Here is a 27,409-nt window from a genome sequence, read left to right on the forward strand (position 1 = left end):
TTAACATACTTATCTAAGAAACAGGAGTGTAAAGTGAACACTGTTGGAAGATAAAAGTTTAAGACTGACAGGCATTTTCCCAACTGTAAAATTACTAGATACCGCCTTAAGTTTTGCCTCCTTGACTGTTAATCAGAGGTAATTCTTTGCCTACAGAAAAAGAAGCTCCTTTTTACGCTACTTCTCTTGCAAAACATCAAACTTCATCTTAAAAAAATAAAAAGTGGAAGGTTTTGAAGAAGACTCATCCTACTTGTCTGACAATATCACATCTTTCCCTCATATACGTCTTTTATTGCAAAAAAAAAAAAATAGAATTAAAAAACCAAGTAAATAGTAGGAACTCTTGTAAACTGAATCCACTTTAATTTTCTTTTTTTTATAAATATGATCTCGCAGATAATTTGACAGATTGATTTGGTCAATACTGGTACAATGGCAATGCATTATGTTAGGAATAATGTTAATTGCAGCACTGAGACTAAGATGATTGTAAGTAGAAGGGGACTAATAATGAACTAAGTAAAATGCATTATAGCTCATTGCACTGCATGGTAAAATGTAGAGAGAGCATCCAAAAGCTACAAAATCAGTTCTTTGACTAAAAAAAACAAAAAAAAGCTATTAAACCACCAGTTTAATCCAAACTAATATTTTGAATATATCATGCAGGGTGGCACAAATTCTTTTTTTTCAGCATTTGAATAAAAAATGCATTCTTGATAAACATAGTCATGATGAAACTGCAGAAAACACTAAAAGTATCTTAAGAGGTTGGGTGGGGGAGGGTTGGTGGGGAGAGAGACAGAGAGACAGAAATCTGGTTTGTGTCAAATGAAACATTCCGTACAGTTGAAAAAGAAACTTTTTATTTGAGAACCAAGAAATTCAAAGCAAATTAAGAGTTAGATTTAAGTGTTAGAATTAGAGTTAGATTATTTTGCTGTCACATGAGAACAGAGGTTCTGTAGGATACTGAAGACTGAGGTTAATGCCTCTGTTTTCCTAACCAAGTTTGAATGCTATCTTTAAGCATAGAATACTACTGCATGGACTTTTGCTTCTCCCAGGAACATAATTTTGTTTTGCCTAATTAATTAAATGCTTAGTGTGGAAAGAGAATTATATCATAAATGGAATACATGTGCAGGGAAGCTCTGCCACTCAGTGAATATATAATATTGAAATGGGATGTCTCTAGCAGGATGACCTACCACGCAAAAGTTGGGGACACAACATTAAGGGCAGAAACCCCATGAATTAGAGCTGTAACTGAGAGGAGACCTCCCCACACAATTTACTTCTGTCTCCAGGTTAGGGGTAAAACCGTTGCCACCCTAGGTTTCTTCCCCTGCCAAGATTAATTTCAAAGAGGTAGAAAAGGTGCATAATTTTCTTCTATGATTTAATTACTTCTTGTCCTTTCCCTCAGAAAACAGACTCTGATGTCAATAATCCTAATGTAAACTCATTACTTCCTTCAGAGAAGTCAGTGCTAATTTTCCACAGAGCCATCAGAGGCAGGTAAATAAGACAGTGAGGGAGTGTCTTCTCCTCATGAGGTGCTGGTTCATGCATGAGCAAGGTACCCTGAATCCCCACAGCAATCAAGACACTTTCTTTCCTTTGGAAAAGCATGACCATGGGGCAGCCTGCCCCTCACACAGGGCTGAGGAACAAGGCCCTGCTCTCTTAGCCGTGGCTTTTACAACACAAGAGATCCCTCAGCAGCCTGGGCAACCAGAAAAGGCCCTAGATCATGTCACTGTTTGAAAGAGCCTGGGGAGGCAGCAGGAAATTACACACACATTAGCTGAAGCTGATTTTAAAACAAAACAAGCTATTCGAACAGCTTGATTGATGATGGCCAACCAGGCTTCAGGAAAAGGAGTTCACGTCTCGCTGACTGGCCGGAGTTCTTATGGGGGCCGTCAGCCAGGGTACATACACGGGGGGAGAGCATTTCCTGAGAGACTCACAAGACATTTACCAAACTTTGCAGGAGATTTGTGTCTCAGACGCAGCAAACGGCTTGAGCAGTGGGGACAAGAGAAGGAAGTATTTCTCCATCCACTGAAAACTGGCTACGGCACAGAAAAGGGAGTCATGCTAAGGCAGATAATGACTGGCATCAAAAAAAAGGCAGAGTAGCTGGTTGCGCTGGGGCTGCCATTTCATTAGTCTCACTGGAATGCCTTCAAAGCAGCTGATAGCTGTTACTGCCAGACAGAGCTGTGGAAAAGGTCAATGTGTCAGGCCTTGATTATTTTAGTTCAGGAACACTCTATTAGTCTGTGTAAAGTATCTGTGACATATTCTTCCCTCTCACTCTCCCTCATGGACAGAAACAAATGGGAAAGCCATTTCAGTGCAAGGCATAGGTGGTAGTACAGAAAAGGCAAAAACACAAGCCTGCAAGCAGGATAGTCTGGGGAGAGGGAAAAAGACAGGCAAAAGAGACAACAGCCTAACTGGCCTGCTCAAAATTATCAGTGAGAGGATGAGTGGTAGATTGAAATAGTTGAAGAAAACGGGACAAAGTTACTTTCATATGGTGGGCTAACTCCTGCTGCTGCTCATCACACACACACACACACACACACACATGTGTTTGCCAAGAAACACTTCTATCTGCTCTTCCCAGTCTTGTCATCTGCTCCTGGTCTGACTCTCAGAGGGTGATGAAGATTCCCTAACCCTGGGGAATTCCCAAATATTGTATGGAGAGGTGCCAACCTGCCTGGCTTAAACCCTTTTCAGCAGCAAATCCTGTGGAGCAGGACAGCTGAGCACTGGTGTGTGATCCCAGGCATCTGCTCCTACCCAGCCGAAGTGAGGACAAGGGTCAGAAACAGCTTCACATTATTATTGTCTTGCTCCCTGTCATCCAGCTGTGTATTTAGCTATGACTGTGGGAAAACATTTTTGAAGTGCTAAATGAGCATGCTCATCCTCCAGTTCAGTTCTTTGCTGATACTGTATATCCCTTCCATTTCACACTGAAATCACAAATAATGTATTTTGGCTTTCTAGTGGGAGCCTGACTCAGCAGGCACAGATTAATTTTTCTTCTCTCCCTCTTAGTTCATCTTATTTCAATCACCATTAAGTGGAATTTCTCCTTTTATTTCAGAACCTCAGCCCAGTCTTCACACTTTGCTAACTATCCTGTCTTTCTAGCCTTAACCAATTCCCTGTCTATTAGGATATTTTTCAGCTTTTTGCACCATTTCATCCAAACAAGTACCTGAATAATTTGACAATTTCATCTCTGGCATTCACAGAGGTCAAACTTACCTATTATAAGCTATTGTAACCTTAGAAACAGGTTACTTGACTGAATCTAACACAACCATTTTCTCTTTCTTACATTTTTTAAATGTCATCAAAGCTCACCACTACTTCACTCAACAGCTTCCTTGGGCTTAGAATCAGCTCCTCCTGGAATGAAAGAAGTAACAACATGATCATTACAACTACAAGCACCGAATGAAGAATATAAACTGTAGTTCCTTTGAAGCACTGTGATGTTTTGGGTTGCTTGTGTATTTGTATAATATAATTAGTAGCCTGTACGCCCCTCATAATGTGTTACTGTCAGGAAAAAAGTTGAGAGTTACAAAAGAGCTGCACCACAGAAATAAATAAAGCAAAGGTTCACATTACTCCAGTGATCACTGCATGTTAAAATTATTTTTTCAGTTTACAAGACACATTTGGTCTGTCTTATAAATTAATCACTGAAATAACAAACAAGTGGCTTTTCTATTCCTAACGGGCTTTAAAAACCCATCCGTTCTTTCTGAAACAAAGTTATCCCTAAATTATGCTAATGGCATCCTTTTGTTGATCTCCCATATTGCATTTATCCTGCAATTTCTTTATTCACATATCTTACTGCAGAGAAATAATTGCCATCCTGCTCAGCATGAGAATCATTTTGTTTAAGTTCCTTAAAACAACAGCAGCCCTTCACAGCTTCTCACATTTCTGAAACTATTTGTCTTAACCCAGTGCCAGCCACCCTTGAAATGGTTCATTTTGCCACATAAGATGTACAAAAGAACCTTAGGAAACATCCACAGGCACTTAGGGCTTGATTTAAAATCAGTTGAAACTGAGTGAATGACTTCATTATCTGTCAAGCCAATATTCTGCACATAACACTGTTACATTTGAATACCTTCAAAAATTATGGCTCAGAGCTCAGTGGAGATACTTTATTGAACTATTTTCTAACTAAACTGTCCAAGTGTCACTATTTCTAAGCATTTTTCAACTTTTTAATTGCAAAGTTACCTTTCATTACAAAGTTTTAGTATTCTAGCATTTGTACTGGTTTTGTTTTGTTTTATCTTGTTTTCATTTAGGATGTATAGCTTTATATTTGTTCAAGTTGCTAAATTATTAAATTAATTGCCAGTAATAACAATAACAAATGACTGGTCTAAACATGAAGTGAGCACAGGAACTATTTATTTACCAATTACAAGACTGTGCATTTCCTGGCTGACAAGACCAATGCAGCAGATGTTCTGCAAAGGTAGCTAATTTTCACTGCCAAATCCAGGAAAAATTATGATGAAAATTACTATTTTTTTTCAAATAATGTAAAATTAAAGAAGTTTCAAGCAGATAGAAAATATTCCATTTTAGAACATTTTGAGAGTGAACACTGAGTTCTTTCTCACTTCATTCAAACCCCTTCTCTTCATTCTTATCCCAGAGAAAAACAGACCAAAATCGCAGAGTCAAATAATTGCTAACTTATGTCAGAAATCTGATCCAAGTTTTGCAAAAGATCTCTCTGTCTTTCAAGGAGAGTCCCAGTCTTAAATTCTGACACCCTCAGTTTAGTGATATTTGCCACATCTCAGGAAAGTCTCTCTAGGGATGTGAATCTTGTCTTTTCTGGCTTTTGCACCGCCTTTCTCTGCCGGGGGCTCACAGCTGCCCAGCTGACCCCAAAGAAAGCATGTCAGCCAAGAAGCTGGTGTGGGCCTGTGAGGTGGAGGTGGAAAAAGTGATAAAATTCATCCTGTGGGCAAGTTACAGCTCCTATTTAAAGATGCTCACCTTGGCATAAACCCTCAAGGGAAGGTGATCACTCAAGCTGTATTTCCCAACCACCATTGTTCCGGGAAAACACAGCTGAATGAGCAACTTAGGCCCAACATGAGCACACTGAGAGGAGTTTCCTTTTGTAAGTTTTGCAGTCTAAGAGAAAAGATACAACAATTTACATCCTCATTTTCATTTGGGACCAGGCCAGTTTACAAAGCAGAATTGAAGGCACGTGTAATTTCCTGCTTTCTTTTCCCTTTCTCTCCAACTTCTACCTCCCCCTCCCTGATCATAAGAGTTTGCATGTGTTTTCAGGCTCTCCTTTTGTTCTACTACAATAAAGTCTCCAAACAACTGCCAGGTCAAATGGGCTCCCATTAGTGTAGCAGCTGGTGCTTGCCTCTTAAAATTCTTTTACTGTCAGCTAACACATGCCATCCCAATTGAAGAATTTCTAATGTGACTCTCAGTTCCAGCCTTTTACTGCTCCCAATCTTACTTTAAAGGCTTGATGGGTCCACAAAAAAGACAGAGATTCAAATGTTGTCAGATGATGGTCAGATCTGGAAAAAAGCCTCATTAGACTCCCTCTCCTGATGGGTGAAAAGAAAACATGAATTTGAGAAAGAAAGAAAACCCCTCCAAACCAACAAAACCGATGCCTGCTTTTCCTTGCAGAAATTTAGATGCTGACTCATATCTCCTTTCCAGTAGAAAATCTATATTGCTCAAAAAAACCTTCAAGCAAACAACCCCACAACATCTCTATACTTACTTGGTATTTTTCAGATCCAGCAAAGGACTTGAATTCATGCCAGCTTCTCAGCAGGCAAATAATAATACCTGTTAACCTTTTTATATATCTTGGAAGACAGAGCCATTGTCACCTGCTGGTCAAAAGTGGCACAAGTTTAGACGTTTTCCAAACATGTAATTTTCTAGAAGGACTGATTGTTCAACATAGGTCACACTTCTTAACAAGATGTCTAAAAGCAGCACAGAATAAAGGCAAACAAGCACTAAAACGGTTATAAAACTATAAAAAAGCTATAAAACTATCAAATTGAGACAAAGAATCTACAACTAATTCCTGTCAGTTAATATAGATGCAGCTTAGGTAGATCATCCAAAATAGTAAAGGGCACGTCTTCAATTGTAACTTCATTTTTAGGGTTAGAACTGAAGTCTTTCATCACTCTGATAAAATTACAGAGCAAATTTGAGCTCAACAGGTGCGAAGAAAACAAGGAACAAGTTTCCTCACTGCCCTCCTGGGAGGTGGAGCACAGCACCAAGGATAGAGACCAAAGGAAGCTTTCAAACACCCCAGCTCAGCATAATTTAGACAGCCCAAAACCTAAGTTAGAACTTTTCTCCACTCTGCCCTGTTGCAGGCTCTACTGCTGTTGAAGTCAGCCTGCACTGGAACACTCCTTTCTTGCCTTCCTAAGCACATGAATTCAGGCTCTTCCAGAGGTTCTCCACAGTGTCTTTGTCCAGTCCAGCAGCAGACTTTTGGTAGCCACTTTATACTATGTCAGTCTTTTCACACAGTAAAGGGACAAAACATGTCTCAGTTGGTCTTTAAAAGCTGCTTTGGAGTATATTCAGATGGGATAAAAACTCATAGGATCCAAAGTCATTATTTACCATGGGTTAACCCCAAACCCACTGAGACACGTGGAATAGCAGAATTCCCTGACTTTGGTGAGCTTTGGTTCAGGCTCCACACACCCCTTTAATGATATTTTCTATTTCAAAGTATTACAGCTATTTCAGCAGATGCCCAGCATCTGTGGGCTTGATGGGGTGCTAATCCTATTACAAGGTGATGATTGGAAGCCTATAGCTGATACTTCCAGATGGTTTCAGGATTCTGAGCCCACATATGCTCAAAGAGAGAAGGAATGTTTGGAGAGCTGTCTGGGTGTGAGAGTTTCAGAAGGTATTTGCAGAGTTTTGAGAGTTTCCGGATAGCTGGGGACCACAAATCTCACATACATTAAACAGCAGATATTCACAGCACTCTTGGAAGCTTGGAAGAGTTTTCCCAGACCTGTTAATATTCCCACTGGAATGCGTTGGAGATCCAACAACTCTTGGCATGGTACACTTGGCAATCAGCCACTCGGACTTCTTTGCCTGTAGCGAAGTATGGAGGCCTTGTACTCATTTTCACAGCCTTTCACTGGACGGAAAGGTTCAGGTGATTTCATTCGTTCCGCTCTGGCACTGTGGATGTGGTGATCCGTGGAGGCCACAGTAGGGATGTTGCTAATTTCCTGGTCCTGGTTAACTAGAATTTGTTAATCATAATCCACACTGACTTCCAAAAATTGCACAACTTCATAGCTCAAAGTCCTCACAAAATATTCCTAATAAAACAAAGGAACAACTGCTAATCACCATTCCTGCAAGTTATTGTGAAATTTCACAAGATTTGATAACTGTCAAGGCTCCAGATGTTGAAGTCTGTGCAAGAATCTCAGCTTCAGATGGACTCAGTGCCTGCCTCCAGGAGCAAGGGAAAGGTGTGGACTAGAGGATCAGAATATATTCCAATGTTAGCAAACCAGAATGCAAACATTTACAAGCAGTGGCTCTTAGCAGCGCAGATCACAGTCAGAAGTTTGTTTGCTCACACCTGTTCAGTCTTTTGTAATGCTCAAACACTAGCAGCTAGAAGAGACAAAGTAAAACAAACACAATATTTAAGCAAGTTATCAGTAGTTTTACTCTTTATTTATCAGTCTCACACCTCTTTCAACTTACCTGTATCAACAACGTTTCATAACTAGATGGTCAGTCAAATATATCCTTACCTGACAGGAAAAATACCCACACTGGAAACATGCAAAAAGAGCCTGGAAACCATTTTCAATCAAAAAACTCTTACAGTAACTCAGTAGGGTTCAGTTGATGCTTGCTACGAGTAGATGTAAAGGTTTTGAAATTGGATGTGTGAAAGTAATGAACTGCTCAATTAAGTGAGATTCATTTTCCACCACAGGGGTCCTTTACTGAAAGGGACATTATACTGCTGTCCTTTCACTGAAGTATCACATATCAGCTCTAGTGGCTGAAATAATACCATTTTTCTAAGAATACCTCTGAAACATTTCTCCATTCCACACTTTTTTCATAACCAAGCTGGAGAAAGAATATTTATGTTCTTGAATAAACAACAAAGCCTAGACAAGTAGTTTAAAATAGCCTTTGAATGTTGTCTCCTGCATTGCTTTTAGAGATGCTGCCATATATATCAACTGAGAGAGATACCAGAAATACCTTGTTCTCTAGTGAGGGTGTTCAGTGTGTTACAGAATAACCAAAAAGTTATGGTCGGCAAAAATACAGAGAAGAGAGAAAAGGTAGAGAAAACCACCTCTGACATTATTATGCCATACATGTTGTATGAGAGCTGATATTTTTCAAGAGAAGGGAGTAGTAGATTCTTGGTTGGTACTATTGACCTTTGAGTCTTAGTAAACAGTCACAAAAAAATATTTCCCTGCTCGTAGTCAGTTACATGTTTTGTTTTGTGTGCATCAGGGTTACCACACTGATGCTCGTTCCCTCAGATGAGACTGCAGTTTTATAAGAATAGGTCTCAGCCTTGAGACTAAACTCATTCATTCAGACCCCTGAGAATATTTAATTTTGAGAAATGCTATGGTATTATAAAGGTATCCATGCCACCAAGCCTGTTGCAGAATCAGTCCCATTGGGAACAGGCTGAAACAAACTTTATCCTGCTGCATTATGCCAAGAATCCCACTTTTTATAAGTCTTAAAATTTTGTGGTCTATAAAGCAGCTCTTCATTACTGGTGCATTATAAAACATCTTGAGCTCTGCTTCTGCCAATAGGAGCCTTCCATTACTGATCACTGCTTACCAATTGTTCCAAGATGGTTCAGGGCACGGATTTTTCTGTTGCCATTGTGGTTTTTCTCTTCTGTCATGCCAAGTCTCAAAACATCCTCCAGATTCATCAGTATTTTAAGTGTCAAAGTATCTGGTAGAAACAGTTCCGGATTTAGTTGATGGAGAAATTAATGGAATTAATTTCTGGCAGTTTCAGCAGGAGTGAATCAGACTTCTCTGATGCATGAGAAACTGTCAACAACCTAGGTAACGTGTGGGCTCCATTTCTAACCAAATTTGTAGAGCACAAAGAAGGGCAAAACATTTCTTCACAGATTTGGACAGTAACAGGACTGGCTGGATGAGGACTGTACACCATTCTTCCAATATGCTGTAAAGGGAATGAAGTTTTATCCTTCATTCCCATCTCACCCCATCTACTGAGGCTGAAATCTCCCTAGAAGTACATGGTTAAAAGGTACAAGAGACTGAAAGAGGATTTGCACTCAGCTTTTGGATTGCTGCTCCTCTGAGCAGTTTTAAAAGTCTCTCAGGACAGGACTGGAAGTGCCAGTGATGTTATCAACAGCAAATCTGTTAAAACTAATGAAAAAAGCCTGCTGAAGGCGAGTATAACAGGAAAACAGATGGATAAACCAATAAAAGCCTTATACCTCTCCCATCAGAGTGGTCTGAATCTAAATATATAGATTTTAGTTGCCAACTCTCGTCTGCTCTTTGTTGGAGATATGCACTCATAGTGTGAGGGACTGAAAGGGTATTTGTATTTACCTGCAACACAGAAAAGCAGGTTAAAGGCTTGATTTTCTCAGTGTGTTTGGGGAGAAACTTGGGGCAAAATATGTTGTTAGACCCTCTGCCACCCAGACTTAGACTGTCATGATAGCCAGCATGTGCTTAGTGAGGATTACACTGATCATTCAGGAAAAGCAACAACTTTCATTGCAGGAAAACTATCTGCCTGCCTCAAGCAACAGTGTCCTGGTTTGGAAGCAATGACTTTGAGATTCATGGCCAGAACAAATACACAAGGGAAAAATCTGCCCTATTTTAAGACATAACTATGTAGCTGCAAGTTTGTAGAGACTATAGAGTATGTGGACAGATGGATGGATACATTTATTGTCATGACACTGGGGTATTCACTATGGAGCAAAGCAGAGCCTTTCAAACTTTTAACTGTTATAAAAGCAAAGCCACACCATCATCCATTTGCATTTCTTGTTGTCAAATAGTAATAAAAGATACTGCTCTGAAAGCATTTAGGTATTCCATAAGGTGCGTTCCTTTTAAAGGATCCCACAAAATTTTATGTCCATGGTAAACAAACACTCCTCAAGTAGCTGCCATTTTCTACCAGGTTCTTTATATAAGAGAACAATACCTATCAGCCTAATTATTTTTTTTTTTGTAACCACAGTGAGAGGTTGCCATACCTATTTACAGCCTTGGGGAGTAAAGTGCAGCATTTGTTTACACACAGGCATTTTATCTCCATGTAGCTGGAGCTCAAGAGCTCCAAGAGATTTGCCATTTACAGTATAGGATTGTAGTCCTGGGAAAAAAATCTCTGTTCCTTCACGGTATAGGTGGTGTTCCTGTAAACATAGGACCAAGCAGAGCCTTTATTATGCTGCTGCAGTCCCTGAGGCAATGAGGTTCTGCAAACAGCTCATACAAAGCATCCCCGAGATGTCCTCAGACAGCAAACCCCACTGTTGTATAATTGAACAGTTGGTCTGAATCTTTCTCAGTAGACCAAATAATTTCAAATGTTCAAATAATGTTGCAAATAAAAGTTTTGCAGGAATGCTATTTTAATTTCCCATAGGTACTTAAAATTAATTTGCATGTACTTCTGGAAAACAAAATCCAATTGCTGTTGGAGTCATGGGAAGTATTGAGGGCTGGAACAGAACAGTGCAAGCAGTGACTGAATTTACAATGTATTTGCCATAACTGTGTGTTCTCACAAGCTTGTGAGAGACAAGTATGAAGCTCAGGTATCAGTTAGACTTCTTTAAATTCTCAAAGCACAACCTAGTGGAGGATACAGAGACTTCAGTAGCAGGGAGCACATTTGAACAAAACATGGAGCTCCAAGTTGGAAGTTAAGTTTGTAAAATACTTCTGGCAGGGATCTTGAGTTGTATTTTGTGACAGCACCCAGTACAGGAAAATCAAACTGTGAGATTCTAGTTGTTATAATATGACATATATTACAATAGGATGGAATCTTAGGGCATTCTTTATCAGGCAGTGCTTGGGATGACAGCATAGATTTTACTATATATGCTGTATATGCTGTAATCATTTATAAAATTACCAGTGATGTACTGAACTTCTGGACACAAATTTAGAGGTACTGGTACTAGGCTCCTAAGAAAGTAATTCTCAAGAATCAGATGTAGTGGCTACGGAGTACAAGTGGCTCCAGAGAGCGTGGGATGCATAACTATGGCAACAGTTTTCCAATCAGCCTCTTCACAAGCAGTCTTATTTCAGCCTTGTACTTTGATCCAAACAAAGCAAAAGCAACAATTCTCATGCACAAAGAGAGAAAGAGATGTTTCACCTAAACACAAGGCACTTCCAGTGACTCTCAGCACAAAATTCTGCCTTGAGTCTATTGTAGCACTCAGTTTTTCAGAGTCACTCTCATTGCACTGACATACAGGTCACACACTCCATTTTTTCAGATGAGCAGGATTGAATCAGTTTTCCAGACCAAAGAGTCATCATTATGAGCTTAAAATTTCCTTCCCACAAATATTCTCTTTAGTTGCTTTCAGTGACCATTGCAGTCAATCCCTATAATTCCACTTAAAATGTAAGGGAAATTTAATGAATATATTACTTTGTTCACTCCACACAAATCCCAGATAGAGCTAGAGTTAATTTTTAGCTGTAAAAGTCTAGTCTAGTAACTTTCTTTGCCAGCTATGAGAACATAAACTTCATAAAATCAGACGTACAACAGTTACTCAAAAGTCAATTTTAACAACAGTTACCACAACACAGAATCCATGAAAAACAAGGCTTTTGGATTTCTAAATGTGACATGGAGAAATGCATGTAAGGAGAGGATTTTAAAGTTTAAACTTCAAACAATGCCTTTAACCAAACATGTGTTTGTGTCCCTTGGAAAATACATGCAGTTTCTTTCTTCACATTATAAAACTCATTTTTGCATAAAATAGCTATATTTCACAAATAATGTTTCTCCAAAATGTTATTTCAGATGTTTTAATGGTTCCCCCATGAAGTCAGATGTGGAAGATCATTTAGATCTGATACCTAATAAATTGAAGCTACAGCCAACTATTCTCTTTTTCAACTGCAGTTTGTGAAGTACCGATTACTTGAAAACAGAAAGTCTTGTTACAAAGTTTCCTATACTCCATGAGTCTAAAAAAACATTGTAGGTAAAGTCTACATGGAATGAATTCACTCCAGTGCATCAGTCATATGTTTTACGGCAAAACAAGCTTAAAGGATGTAGTTTGGGATAGCTCCATACCACAAATTATAGGATTTAAAAACAGCAAACTCTGACAGGTAATTTAATCAGCAAGGAGCTGATTAAATCTCACCTGGTTTATTTTAAATGCTTTTTCACTACTCATCATGGCTTCTAAACTCTACTGCTCCACCAGGGATAAAAGCTATCCAAATTGAAATTGAGGAGTAATTTGATAGCTGCTCTGAAATTGTAAAGAAAACTCTAAATAAATACTTGGCATCAAATATGGTGCAGAAGTACTACCTTTTTTTTCACCATTTGTGTATTCTCCTAATCCTAGTAAATTTTCTGCTTTTCCCAGAAATATTGGCTGCTGCTTTCTGGCCAGTACAAATTCCACTGAGGTTGGATCAGTATATTGTGTCACGCAACCTCATAGGATTCTGTTTCCCAACCTATTTGCCACTTCAAAGTACAAAACTGAGATTTTTCCCAAATTGTTGTAAGAATTATTGATGTTTGGTGGTTGAGTCAATGTTTTGCTTGAAGACAGATCACTTTCTCAGACCACTATTTAACACTTGAAGATTATGGTAATAATTATTACAATTCACTTTAGCCTAAGATGGAATCTCAGCTGAGAAGATCCAGATCTCCATTTATCGTGCTCCTGAACCTCTTCGCTATAAACAAGCCATTCAGTAAGCAAACACTGCAATAAGAGCAGGGAAACCCATTGTCAGGAGGGTTTAGGAGCATCTGGAAGACTCCACACCACTTATCTGATATTTTTCAGAAATACTAAATACACCAAAAGAACAGGTGGTGACAAACAAGAGAGCATTAATGAAAAGGTTTTGACAGCATTGGTGCTTCACCTGTGTCCTTACTCAATTCATAAATTAACAGCATGCAGTATGAGTATGTAAGCAGTACAAGCCAACAGGATGTGCGTGCTGAGCTGGAGAGGTACCACAGGCTGCAAACAAGCGCCTGTTTTGAACCAAAACATGGTGAGAAATTTTGTGTCTGGCTTCTAACAGGCCAGTGATTCTAATGGGATGGTCTTCCATAATATCCAGAAAGTAAATTGAAAGGACATATTATTCTGGACAGCACAGAGGTGGGCACTGATGCAGTCATAAACACTGTTAACCACAAAAAGTAAGAGATAAAATAAGGAACATAAAACCTCACTATATGATAAGGATATGGAGGAGTTCACATCATAACTGAAGAAAAGCATGTCTTGAGGGACCAGTTTTGGGATGCCAAGCAGTAGACATAAAAAATGGATTGTCTTGATCTCCCAGGTAGACTCCTGAACACTTCCAGACACTAACTAGTCCACATAGGCTTAGAAATTACAGCTGGGGGAAAAAAATCCTCTTAAAAATCCTCATAAATGATATGGTATTTAATGGTCAAAAAACACCTGTGAAATTAGACAGTGTTGAATTTTATGGTACAGAAGACAAGGTATTATATTCTGTCTTCATTTCGTTATAAAAGAAAAAATAAAACCGTGAAAGAAGCAAATTATATCAACATATATGTTCTATGATTTTTATACAGATCCACTTACATGCTTCAGTTCTGGTGGTTCCAATTCTGTAGGTAATCATTCCCTTTTTTTGTTTTAAACACTCACCAGCTGATAAAACTGGCAGCACATTGTGCAGTTTAGAGGTCTCACTCTCCACAGTTAACTTTACTGAACCTTCTCTTTTCATCTCATTTCATCCACTCAGATACCAGTTAAGAAAGCACTCACATCTGTGCAAGGATGTTTTACCCAGGCCTAAGCATTGCTTGTTTATCCTCAGATCTCAGACTCTGTATTATTTAAGCCTGGATACTGTAAGAGGTAAAAGTAGCTTAATCACAGAGCTGAGAAGCAGAAAAAAAATGGTACTGAGGGTCTAAAAGAATTCAAGTCACTCATAAGAGGGTGAGGAGAGATGGGCAGAAAAGGTTTTGTGGCAGAATAAAAAGCCAAAATCAAACGGTGTGAGTTAAGAACTACAGCAAAAAAGCAAGGAAACCTGGCTTCCCTAAAACACAGGACACTTTCCCAGTTGGGACAGTAACAGTGGTGATCTCCATGAACTGCTCTGAGGTCAGCAGATAAACAGCATATACAGCTAACTATTACTGACAATTAATTACAGTTATTATTGCAGCATGACAGATGGCATCTTTAGTATGCATTTTTGAGAACCTGAGTGTGCAATAACATGCAAAATAATTACTGAGCTACATTCCAGGAATCTGTCAGGTTCCTAAATATAGGTCTTTAGTTGCTATTCTCAGCATGTAAGATTCCCTCCCTAGGACATTCTTGAGCTCCCTTATCAAAATCCATCTTTTCGTACAGCCAGAAACTTCATCTCTTCTCTCTCATGCTGTAGTACCAGGGATGCTTATTATACTTCCTATGTCTCTATCCTCAGTATTTCTACCACATGCAGGTCAATTCATTAAGGACCAAGAGGATCTCAAGACATTTCAGACTTAACCAGATAGTGACATGTGGTATTCATATGAATCCCAATTCTCTAAAGACCAAGCTTTGCAAGGGTTTTTGGACAACCAAATCCCATTTGAGTATCTAGAGAATGTTGTGCTTGCAGCCAAAAGTATCTGTATCTACCACTACAAAATTCATTTTGCTATTAAATTTGCCTTGATGTAACCTCAAACTACTAGGTTACAGCAAAGAATCAATCACCTTCCTGAAATTGGGAGCTATTCACTTTTGTGGAGCCCCTGCTCATAAAATGCTTGCCAGTAAAGTTGTTACCCTTTAAGGAAAAAGATGACTGTCATAGGAAATAATAGACAATCACTCAGTTGCCATTTTCCAGGATTCACAGGTAAATAGTTCCCATACATTGGATAAGCTCAGGATATTTTCAGAACTACAAGAAAGAGAAACTCATTTTGCTATCTGAATTTGACACTTCTACAGTTGTACAAAAGCATGGAAAACCCCACTTTGACTAACACTTACCAGTTAGGAAATTTTGCACATACACAAAGCCTCACACAGCAAGTTACTAGAAGAACTGAAAAACTGACAGGATAAAATGTGTGACTTCCACGTGTTACACCAGGCAAAACTATTTTGATTATTCTTCCCTTTTTGAACAAAGAATTCAGCACTTCAACATCAGTTGAGACCGCAGGTCAAAAGAACATTATACCCCTGCATTTCCTCTGAAAATGTTCCTCAAACACCTTTTGCAGAAATGCAAACCTTACAATTTTTCACATGGCATTTATGGTGTTTTATCCCTTTCCACTCATTTGTCTTCCTATTTTTAATGGAAAGGCTGAGGAATGCAAAAGTCTGAAATAGAAATTAGTAGTGAAGGAAAAAATGAAAAATCCATTTTTCTTTACATATTTTTTCCTTGAAAAAAAGAAATAGAAAAATAGTTTTTCTCTCTCCCATCTCACTCTTCAAAACCATTTTTGAAAGGTGTTTAGAAGCAACATGAAAAGTTTGTTTTGATGTGTTTTAATATTTCTGATGGGAAAAAGGCCACAATCTTTTTCTCTGATAGATATTCTGGGCAGCCATTTAAGAGTAAATGGCTTCCCCATCAGCTACAGTTACTTGTGATTACTCTGTAAGATTCGATTTCTCATAGTTTTTAGACCTACAGTATAAACAAGTTCTTTATCTACCTAAAATTCTGATGTGCCATATTCAGGATGAATGTTACATAATTATGTTGCAATAAGAGGAACTCTTCCTCCTAAATGGATGTTTGAGCAGCGTGAAGGTTTAGACCACATGTTTCATCAGGGCTTTTAGATCATCACTTTCAGTTCATAATCAAAAAAATAAAACATTTTTAGCAACACCAGTAATTAATAGAATTAAAGGGCCTGATTGACAGTCCCAGTGATCCATGTGCTTTATCATTCTCAGGAGAGGGGCTGTATAAACACCTGTAAGAGCTTGTCAAATATTAGGAAATGGCTGTAAGGAGTAGTTTGGCTGTAGCTCACCATATGGACATTCTTATTGCACACTAAATCTGCCTCCACACTATTTAATTGAATCTGTATCCAAAACTACCATGAGATAAAATGTAAGCCAAGAATCTACATGAAATTTATTACAGAACAGTGATTCTGAACGGCCATCATACCTTGGCTTATTTTAAAAATCATTTCCTCCAAGGACAAGTCCGAATATGAGATCCATCCCTGTATTTTCCAGGTGACACCAAGCCAAGCCAGCTGTAGACCCAAAAAAAGGAATTGTGCCTCAAAAGCCCTTTAAGGTCCACTGCTAAAAATGCCAGTGATTGTCCTGATTATCATCTCACCCCTCTCTCCCCAGATGCTGAGGAGCTGCATATCCCTCCATCAGCTCTCCTGCTGATTTCAAAGGGACTACCTGTATTCCACACTGAATCCAAGGGAAGCTACAAAGAGCAGCCAATCTGCGCTGAAGCCTCATGGAAGCTAAAAAGGTCCCTATTTCACCCAAACCTTGCTGTCAGGTGGTGGGAAAGGGGCAAAACCCTGTCTGTGCTTCACATCACGCATCAGTTTGGAGATCTGAGCCCATGAAAATATCTTCTCCGGACTAATTACTCCACAAGAAGCACAGTTTTTCCACTGCAGTTTTTAGGGATGGTGTGGCAAGGTTATGACCTAGATGATGCCTTGCACTGCAGCCTGTGCAACCTCTTAAATACTAATCAGAAATTAGGGAAACTCACCACAGGACTTTTAGGTTTTTGTAAAAGAGACAATTGGGACCATTTTTCTTGAGTACAGCTCTAAGAGTGTGTGGGAAAAGGTGCTATTTTACGAAGCAAGTGTTCCACATAATTCACCACTCTTGGCAATTCATTCATTGTAACTACATACACTTAAGAAATACCTTTGATGCAATGCCTCATTATCCATGTACCAGAACACCTCTTTTCCTGGCAGCATTTTAGAAAAAAAGAAAGGAAAAAAATAAAAACAAAACAAACCCAACCCCTAACAAAGACCTATGATAACTTCAGGGAGATGGCATGCTCTCATAAATAACCCTCTCTTCATACAACAGTCTAATGATTATGCACAAAGACTTGGCGTCTCTGTTTTCTCCTTTTTAATTCACATTCACCACAAGGCAGCAATGTGTTCAGCTGTAACTGGAAGAAGTGCTGTGGTCCAATATCCATGATACCTCCTAGGACTACAGGAAATTCATCTGTTCTCTGCTTCACACATTGCCAGAACATTTCACAACATAAAATCAACGAGCAGCACAGAAAAAGTTCATCCAAGAACATGTCCTTGACGTGTGTTTGATGCTCTTTGCTGGGTACTATTTATTTGTGGCCTACTGGAACATTTTTTCTCACAAATCAAATTTTTACAATAGAAATAACACTTTAATTTCTAAATGCACATAAACACACATGGTTATTATATATACAAAATTTTAAAATAAAAACATAATGATCATACTGAAGAGAGAAAATTGTCTCTCTAGTGACGTGGTTCTTGCAAATTAAAACAAGTATCTTGCCAGCATTAAACAAGACATTTAGCCTCATTGATGCCTTAAATCACTGGTAAAAATTTTGAGATGCAGACACACAGACACCTTAAAACGAACCCTATCTAGTGAAAATTCAGGTCATAGCAGCTCATGAGCCAAATTCATTCTTCCAAATATTATTTAAACCAAGTAACCTTCATACCTTATTCACAACAGCTCATTAGTCTTCATTGTGTTATACTGCAAAGTTTTGCAACCACAATAATAATAACAGTAAAAACCAACTAAACTATGATTAATTAAAAAAATAGTGACCCAGGAGGCAACCAAAATCACTGTAAAGTGGTATATAATAAAAACAAAACTTAATAAGGGCATTGAAGTCATTATTTGAGCTTATTTCTCTTTCACAAACCACAATTATCTGAATTCTTTCACTGCAAGGCAAAATATGAATCATGGCAGAGATCTTCCCATCTCCAGCCTTTTTATCCCCATGTCTTGTCCAGGCAGTGGGAACTTGCATGTGACAGAAACATCTTTGAAGAAACACAACATTTTTTAACTTCCCAACTTGGGAAAAAGTTTTTATCATTCAAGTCCATCTTTTCCTTCAATATACCCTTTTGAAATCCTGCAACAGCTAAAGATGTGATTTTTTGTTTCTGTGCTCCAGTATTCAAACTCAGCTGAGAGAAAGGTGTAGTTTCTGTATTCTTAACTCAGCAGAATTTAGGAGCGTCAGGGTTTTGGCTTCTCTGTTGAGCTTGGATGCTATTGGATTCTTCCTCCATTCTCTATAAAGAAACATAAACAAAAACTCAGGAAAGCTATCCACTCAGATCTACAGGTATTTTTCACTGGCTTCATGAAGACATGAGCTGATGCAAATTTTCATCCTTCCTCCCTTGATTATCTCAGTTTTCTTTAATTTTTTGATCAGCAGTAAAATAGTTAATGTTGACATTTAAACCAGATATTTGCCTTTATTCCAGATGAGGTGTTTTGTTCATTTCCAGACCAACTGACTTACCCTACCTTCATTTGCATGCAGATGTGAGCACTTCTGTCAGTTTTTTCAAAGTTTTTCTTATGATAAAATTACTAAAGACTTTCAGCTAGGGAGGGGAGAAAAAAAGGAGAATATAGAAAGCAAAATGGCAATTCTTGTAAGAAACCAAATCCCACTATTTCAAATATTTTCTTTTCATTTTCAAAGGAAAATATTAGATCTCACTTATATCTGCTTCACTTCCTTTTTTTCCTCTAAATAAACTGGCAGACAATAGATGACTCTGGCATGGCCTGCCATATCCATCATCCTCAGGACTGCATCAGGGACAGACCTGGAGACCATATGCTGAGTTCCTGCCTTTCCAGTTCTGGGAAAATTCCCACCACAAATTAGATTCTGCATCTTCAGTTCACATTTCACTCATCTGTTTCCAATGCAATTGTGTTCCCAACAAGGTCCTGTTTGCTTGGCAGTCTATTTTCTCTTAATCTGAAGCCATAATTTTCAGGTATATGAAATCATACTAATTTTCAAAGTGACAGCATCCCATGGCAAAAACATGAGCTTATAAATTTCACTGAATAAACAAACAGAAGAAAATAACCTGGCCAGGGGATGGAGGAGATGCCAGTTTTGGAAATATCCCATGCGAAAATTCTACCTCTTAATCCATATTGTAACAATCTAGGAGTTCAGATTTGAGTTGTAAGGCTTAGCACCATGCCTAAAGGAGTAATGAGAGAACAGAAGTACTGGGGAAAAGAAATAAGGAATATTCTAGATCAACATTATGCCTGTATCATTACTCCACTGTGAAAATTTTCCTTGAAGTCAAGCAATTGGCCTCTGTGATCCCCTAAAGATACATTTTCAGTGACACAAAAACAACCTGTTTTTCCTTCCCACTACGCACAGCCAACAGATTTCTTTTTAAATTTATTTTTTAAATCATCAGCAGATGTTCCAAAGCAGGGGAGAATAGTCCACCTATGATAAGCACATTCAGTCATATCTCACAGCCTTCCTGAACAGCTCCATCTCTTTAAGCCCAAGACAGTAGAGTGTAAATGCTGTCTGGGAAAGTTTCCATGTTCCTAAAACAGTGACTCATTCAACAGTTGTTTTAAACAGGATCTGAAAGGGTGCCACCAGCAACACTAAGGCCAGCTTTGAGTGCTCGCTGACAAAACACACGCAGAAAAAAGCAGAGATGTTTGCAGCAGAAAGTTTCATATTTCTTGACATCTCAGTACTTACATGTCCCTCACAACCTTAATATGAAGACCCAAAATAATTAATGGATTTTACCCCCACATCACCACTGCAAACAGGGTTATCTCCGTTTTATAAACAGAGAAACCAAACTAAGAAGTTAAAAAGAAAAAGGTTTTTTATAGCTACAGAAAGGATATGATTAATTAAAATGTGATTGAAAATCTCTGGAGTCTTGTGTTTATTAGCTTTATGAAAACATGAAAAAAGGGCTAGATAATGTTTTTCTGAAAATATCAAACTTCCAAAATGAAAAAAAAATATTTTAATCCCTCTGCACTTTCTGTGTATATTGATGGCCTTTATATAATATAAAGCTCCGTATATTGATCAAAATTGTTCTGTGTCTCACCCAGGACAAGATAACCGTGATGCTGTTGAGCTGGAGAGCATACCAGGTAACTATGTGGTTTGCTATTGATCTTGCTAGTTACAAGATCACAAACAGTCCCAGCACTGTTGGGTTTCCTGCGGTGATATCCAAAACACTACAGAGCACAAGGAAAGACAGGCTCTGCCCAGGGAACTCACAAGCTAGGTGTAGAAGGTTTAGTGCCAATCCTGCCTTCAGGCCATGGAGTATATTCACTATTTTCTCGACCTCTGTGCTGTGTTTCTGCAGCCTTATCATAGCCTCAAAGTTTAGCTTCCTGTTTCTGAAATTATGATGTCTCCCATAGCTTTAAAATCACTACCAGGTTTTGTTCAAAAACTTCTAGCAACAGAAAAAAGTATCAGAAAATGTAACAGCAGGTGTCTTATTCACAATGTACGACTTATTCCTTTGTTGGGACCCATTCTGTTACATAACAAGTAACTGAAAACTATATTTTTACTAAAGAGAGTCCCAGAATTAAAATATTAAATGGTATCAGACAAATAAATATCTTTTCTCAGAGATTTCATGGTCTACCTGCTGAACATGGCATGAGAAGTTCAGTAAGGTTAAGGAGACAAAAATATCTTAGATTCTCTTCCCCTACCTATTGGTACTGTGTTGTAGTCCTCTGGTTTAGTATGCATCTTGGCCAGCTAAGCCATCTAAAAAACAGTCCTCTAAGGGTTTTTTTCTATCATTCCCTGTGGGGTAAAAAAATCCCAAACTCAAAACCCAAAAAAAAAAAAAACCAAAAAAACCCACCACCAACAACAAAAAAAAGGCATAAAAAATTCCCAAAAAACAGTAAGAATATTAAAGAAGCAATTCTTCCTGTTGCTAATACTATTTCAACCAGACAGAAAGAAAGCATCTGGAACACCAATGCTGCAAAGATTGTGAGAGAGTTGGGGCTGTTCAGCTTTGAGAAGAGAAGGCTCTGGGGAAACCTTACAGCACCTTTGAATACCTAAAAGGGGCCTGCAGGAGAGCTGGAGAGGGACTTTTCAAAAGGGAATGTGGTGATAAGATATGAAGGAATGGCTTTAAGCTGAAACGGGATAAGTTTAGATCAGATATAAGGAAGAAATTCTTTACTCTGAGGGTGGGGAGACCCTGGCACAGGTTGTACAGGGAAGCTGCAGCTTCCCCATCCCTGGAAGTGCTCAAGGCCAGCTTGGACGAAGCTCTTAGCAGTCTGGAAGAGGGGAAGGTGTCCCTGCCCTGGGCAGGGGATTCAGAACAAGATGATCTTTAAGATATCTTTCAACCCAAACCATTCTACAGCTCTTTATCCAGGCATTTCTTTCTGGGACAGTTTGACAGCAGATTGATAACTAATTAAGATTGTAGTCTTTAGGCAGCTAATCTAAGGTTTCATCAATCCCTTCCCAAGAAATTAGGGGGAGCTGGCAGAAGTATATTCTAATCTGGCTAATCTTTCTGATTTCTTTCTGGTTCCAGCAGTAGTGTTTTTCAAACACAGATAGAGGGGGGAAAAAGCCAAACCAAAAGCAGAGGACTGGAATTATTTGATATACATCTTCTTGTGAGAGATGTCTGAATCTGTAATTTGTATCTATTTTCTGAAAATGTATTACCCAAACTCAAAGTTACAGAGCGATTGCCATAATCAGTGGCATGTATGACAGAACCACCTGGCAAATCCTTAAAGTTTGCCTGATAAAATGAGAATAAAAGTAATTTAATTTAGAAATTCAAAGAGATTCTGTCTTGTTTCTTTTTTAGCATTAGCAAGCTTGAATACTCCTCTGACCTCCCTGGCTCCACTAGAAAACTGTTGCTCTCAGGCTGTGACATGCACAAGAACGGGCTGTTGCTATGGGGTGGCCTGTTCAGTTTTGCTTGCCTACCAAGGAACCACGGATTTTAGCAGGCAGAGGTGCAGGTGAGCAGGCACACGGTTCTTCCTCCCCTGGGGAAGGATGGGATGAAGCAGCTGCAGCTCTCCGCCCCTCGGAGCCCAAGTGACCCTGGCCAGCTGCGTGGGGCTGCCCGGGCTGGGAGCAGCGTGTCCCGGGTGCCCTCTCGTGGGGCCGCCTGGAACAGGGTGAAAACCCCGCTCAAACTGCAAGAAAAACACAAGGAATTGTTAAGCGGTCGTCCTAGAGGTGTGTAAAAGTAGGTCTGAAAATGCGCTTTGCTGAGCTTACAGTGAGTGATGTTAAGGCACCAGAGTGGCTTCCACTAAAATTAAATGCAAAACTTGGTTTGATAGTAGTCTCTGCAGGTTGAAGCCTCATATATCTTCCCAACATTATGATGCAGACTCTGTGCAATGTATTATCAAATGAATTCGCTTGAAAAAAGCCAAGATCTTACATAGGCGCTCACCAAGCACACTCTTGTGCCATCAGAAACAATTAGGATTACTTCTCCCAGGAAAAGTGAGAAGCACAGGTGTGCTGCAAAGATGAAAGGTCCCTGCCTCCCCTACATGCCTCAGCAGAATACCTCACCCTGGACAGGCTCAATCCTGGAGACCATGCCTGCAAATTTCTCTTGGAACCAAAAAACACATTACAACCATTCAGCACTGGGGATCTGGAGGGAAAACTGATCTTTCCAAAATAAGAAATGAGGACATGGCAACTATTAGTCATGACTGCCAATCATGGAATTTGGAGCTCAGTGTTTCAATCAACAGGATCAGAATACTCCTATCTCAACCATACTATTGTTTCTCAAAAACTGTGTTTTAATTCACATGTGGTCCAAGGCTGTCGTTTTTGTGTCCATAGGAACACACTCATTAAGTCACAGAATTGCTTGACTCACTAAAGCAAATCAGATGAATTAGAGCAGAAGAGCCCTCCTGAACAAGCTGCAGGCTCAACGAGAGTATATGGTTTGCAAATGCTGTGCTGGTTTTCTCTTATTCCTCTAGAAAACATGATGCTTTCACTTGATTTAATTACCTCCTCACAAAGTCCCTTGCATTGAACCCAAGAAGAAGGGGAACAGGGTTTGTATGGCCAGCAAACCTCAAATGCCTCACATCACTTGTCGTAGTGCTGCAAAGGGCACCCTGAAAAAAAACAGTACTCCCATCTTCAGGGCATCAGGGCAGCAACTTGACCCTGGCTTGCTCAGAAAAGGTAGACCTGGATCATATGACTATCCATATCCACGAAATTGTGTGAACAGATCTGGAATGACAGTTCCCTCTCTTGGAATCTCTCACACCATAGCACCCCTCAGTTAAAAGCTGCCTGGTACCAAAGTGTCACATGATATTAGGTGGTCATTTTTCTCTACAATTTCTGCTGTGAAGTTGTGAGGATGGGGAAAAAACATAAATACCCTTCTGCAGCAGCATCCTAGGGGTGTTGAGGATGCTGAAGGACAGCTGCAGGGCTGCTTTTCCACCAGGTTATCTCAGATACCCTCCCAGCTACCGAGCGCACATTTTTAGTGATGTGTAGCCAACGGTGCATGCCTATATTATACAGAAAATTTCAACCCTTCCGACCCTATCTTGCTCATTAACCAAATACACAAAAGCCACAGGATGATTCCCATCACCAAAGGTGTCACAATGTCTGCCCTGGAACCTGTAGACTATTCCTCCTTAACATCCTAGTCATTGTATTTTCTCTTTTCTCTTTGTAATCATAGTAAAATATATCTGTCCACTCCTTTCACCCTTCCTGTAAAAAGCTTCATATGATTTTTCTGGCATCACAGATGTGGGAACAAGAGTCTGTCCACAACTCTGCCTTAAATTCACCTAGAGATTATAAAAATTTGCATTCTCATGAGATATAAGTGACATCTTGACCCAGTGAAATGATGTTTGACAAGAGAAAATTATGTAATTAGGATTAGGTCTGTATGTGGCTTGGTCCAAGAGAGGCCTCAGGAGAATTAACACTGATTCTCTGTTTGACACATCCCTGGAGGGGAAGGACTCCAACAAACAGGGTCTGCCCAGGGTTCCTGGCAGACTGAGGTGAGAGGATGAAAGGGGTTAGGACTTGCAGAGGGAGCTCCTTCTGCCACCCCTGCGTTCTGCCACTGTCTAGACAAACAGCAGGATAAGATTTTTAAGGACCAGGCTGACTTCAGGGAGTTTGAGTTGGATCTCAGAAAGCATGAGACAGCACTGCACAGTACACTCCAGATATTTTGTGCTGCTCATTCAACATCTGTTCCTCCCATTATGGAGCTAATTCACAGATTCAGTGTGTTCTCTAAATGTAAAATTAATTTTAACATGTTAGAGCCCCTATACGTGCACACTATTGGGTACAAAGTAGTGGCTTTTCTAATGCCCCCACAAATGAATGATATTGTAGATATTATGTGAGGTTATTAGTACCTGCGTAAGCATGGACTTTCTGTATTCAGATAACATTAAATGCTTGATATGCTCAGTTACCAATCTGTTCTCCTTATGTCCCTATTTTACAGGAATTACATTTGGTTAGTGCATCTCTTCTGTTTCCTCCATGCTCCAATTGCATGATACTGGGGCAGATGTTTAAGGAATTGGGAGGATGCTTATTTTGGGAGTTTAAAATAAAGTCTCAAATCATGGGGGAATACAACATTCAGCAGCTTATTCAGTTTTTGATCATTTAATGACTTATGACCATAGAGATGGTGGCCACTGCAAAATCAGAGTTCCACAATTGTTATCCCTTATTAGCCCAGTTCTCAATATACCAGTGAAAGTCTTGCAATGTTATTTTTCTTTCCTCAGAATCACAGGTCCTGAAAAGAGTTTTGTATTTGCTTAATGAAAGGTTAGTTTTCAAGCCTTTTTATTTGTAGAGAGGAGCTTGAAAATGGGACTTGAGGGAATTTTAAAGGCTGTATAAAAATACCCTCAAAATTCAAGTTAAAAGAAACAAAAGAATTTATTATTATTATTGTGGTTTTGGTTTTTTAAGCCTTAAAATTGAGCACCAAAGCACCTCAGCAAAAAGAAATAAAGTGTTAAAACTACAAATGATAACAGGAAGCTCATGATTAAGATTTTAATTCTACATAGGATCAAATTATTAATAGTCATCAATTATGGACTGGATAGAAATGCTTTTCAAAGGAAACTATTTTTCTCACAACTGCATCTTCACACAAAGGATCCAAACCCCTCCCAAGCTGTAACTGTAAACTTGGTGCTCTTGCACTTTACCCACAAGGGTTGTGCTCTTACCCACAAGCTCTTCTATGGGATATTTTCTCTTTTTGAAGGCATCACAGCTACTACAGCTCCCTGACTGCTCTCCTGCCATCTCCAACAGGAGATACTGATGGATGAAGCAGACTGATTAATGAAGCCTGGAGCAACAAATAAAAGAGGTCATAAAAAACAAGTCTTAAGTAGTACCCTGAAACAATGCAACAACTTTGAGCTATTTAACCAGCTGACCTAAAATAAACCATGGATTTCAAGATGACTTGACAAAAAATAAAAGCATTTTTGGGTTTTTTTCCCTTGGCAAAAGTGATGCATTTCCACAGAAAATATCAATTCTGCTGTAACCACAAATGTCTGTCAAATCATTGCAATGGAAAAGTTTCCAACCAGCACTAATCATTAGTCATTTGAAAATGTACACTAAAACAAAGGACATTTTGGTGTACATCTGTAGCCAATCAACAGATTAATTTGAAACAAAAGAAGCCCATATACAGTTGGAAAAACAAAAAAATCAGCCAAACTATGCAGCTGCCAAGAATGCAGCCTCGAGAGAGCATCAGAATGACACCAAGATATGTTGTTCTACACTGATCTTGGGAGAACCTCGTTTGACTGCAATGAATTTCTGCTCTGTATCTTACTTTTATACTCTATCACAGTTTTGCAACGTTTAGGGCTACCTAAACCTGTGACCACCCAACTCCATCTATCTTATTCCTCAGTGGTTTTGATAAAGCAAGATTCATTTCAACATATGAATCCTGAAAAAAACCAAAGGAAAGGGGGGGTGGGGGGCAGGGGGGCAGGGGGGAAGGAAAATAAAACAAGGAAAGAAAACTAGAGCAATTTTTATGGTCCTCGAGGATACAGCAAGTGCACACTGTAAATGGCACCACCTTGTAGTTCTTTAAATGATAGCTTTTTACTTGAAAAGTTAAATTCAACATCCTAAAATGCTAGTTATGAAAATGTAAATGGCTTCCAAAAAAAGAGTCCATTGTTTGAAAAAAACCAAACAACAGAAAATATCCCTCCTGGGAGTTCAAAATTTCTTCCTTGCACTTGTCATTCTAATAAAACAGAGATCAGCTTAACCGATAACTAAAACAATTGGAAGCCTCTTTGCTTTCTCAAATTCACCAGAGATATGAAAACCAATGGGAAAGCTTTAACCAGCCCAGATAGTAAGAAGGAAGATGTGAATATGTGAAATATTCATCTAAAAGCTACAGCTGCATCTCAGGTTGAATGTTTTTCAAAACCCAGCACTCTGCACACAGGGAGGTCTGTAACAATTTCAAGTTTGAACATGCAGTGCACATCCATCTACAAGAGTCTGGTAATATTTTATTTATGCACTGAGGAAACAATAGGATATGTGGGTACCATCAGAAATGGAGACTGAACATCAGAATAGATGTTATTTTCCAGAAGACAACCATCATTAAAGCATGCAATAACAAAGCCTCAAAAGTCATGCAGTTTCTAAAACAGATCCTGTGAACTGAAAGATGATACTGAAAAATGTGGCTCCTATTGAAATGGGAATTATCCATACCAGCCCAGGATTCCTATGGGATGTTTGGTAGTGCAACACACAATTTCATTCCCTGGAATGAGGAAGAGGCATCATAGGAGCAT

The 27,409-nt window shown here is 39.1% G+C and overlaps 1 long non-coding RNA gene across 6 annotated transcripts in view; it reads right to left on the reverse strand.

Annotated features, from left to right (window-relative positions):
• Nucleotides 1-27,409, reverse strand: part of LOC146443956 (uncharacterized) — a 92,704-nt gene that overhangs the window by 49,601 nt on the left and 15,694 nt on the right. For all 6 annotated transcript variants that reach the window (XR_014849384.1, XR_014849388.1, XR_014849382.1 and 3 more), the window contains exons 5-7: nt 7,121-7,439; nt 5,564-5,657; nt 3,397-3,441 (exon numbers count right to left, since the gene is read on the reverse strand). This is a non-coding gene — a long non-coding RNA (uncharacterized LOC146443956). The remainder of the gene's footprint in view (nt 1-3,396; nt 3,442-5,563; nt 5,658-7,120; nt 7,440-27,409) is intronic.

This window comes from Lichenostomus cassidix, chromosome 1Aa (assembly GCF_008360975.1).
Source record: "Lichenostomus cassidix isolate B80296 chromosome 1Aa, HeHo_3.0, whole genome shotgun sequence".
NCBI lineage: Eukaryota > Metazoa > Chordata > Aves > Passeriformes > Meliphagidae > Lichenostomus > Lichenostomus cassidix.